We start from the raw sequence: 888 nt of genomic DNA, 5'->3' as shown, positions 1-888 counted from the left end.
GTACTTTGAAACTTCGCAACAACATGAGTCAGAACGCAGCACCACCCGCCCCCATGGAAACGTGTGCCCGAGGCACAGCGGAGTCTTGTCAGTCTTGGATAGGCCTCGCCTCAGCAGCAATTTCAGGATACACATATAAGGCTGTCATCCTGGACTGCAAGGGATTGCTGAGTGTGGCAGAATTACCCCACGCGTGGTGTTAGGGGATTACCACTGAGCACGGCTTTGTGGTGCTCAGGGATTACCCCAAGTGTGACACTGCGGGATTACCCCCTGGCCCTGGGGTTGTTACGGTATTACCCCCGAGAGTAGACAGGCACCCCCTGAGCCACCGCGGGGTGGAAGCTGCCGCCCGCCCATATCTGGTAACCCCGGTCCGGTAGCTATGACAGCAGCCCTGGAGGAAGGACGTCACCGTGCCACGAGCCGAGCTGCGCAACACCAATCATTCTGGCAACGGAAGCCCCGACCCCCGCGGCCCAGCTCCTCCCTGTCACTCCTCAGGCTCCATCCAGCCTCCGGCTGGCGTGACGACGATACCATCTCCTGGGGGGGCGGGCGAGAGCCTCTCGCGCTGGAGCGGTGTTGCCCCCCCCACCTCCTCACTCACTTGGTCGCTCCCGCTCTGACCCCCTCCCACCTGGCAGGTGGGTGAGGCGGAGCGAGGTTGTCGGGTCGCGCATGCGCAGTGGAGGAGGGGCGTGTGGCGCGAGCAGACCGGGGCCATGGCAGAGCCGGAGCCCGCGGCTGCGGCCGCGGCCGGGGTCAAGGAGGGGGAAGGTGGCGCGGGGGGCAGCCCGGGAACGGGCCCGCCAGCCCCCACCCCGAGCGCGGCGGAGTACGCGCGGCGCGTGCACCAGTGGCTGTGGGATTCGTACTGCGGCTACG

Source organism: Crocodylus porosus, unplaced genomic scaffold, assembly GCF_001723895.1.
Source record: "Crocodylus porosus isolate Cpor-Errol unplaced genomic scaffold, CroPor_comp1, whole genome shotgun sequence".
Classification (NCBI taxonomy): domain Eukaryota; kingdom Metazoa; phylum Chordata; order Crocodylia; family Crocodylidae; genus Crocodylus; species Crocodylus porosus.
This window is presented reverse-complemented; position numbering follows the sequence as displayed.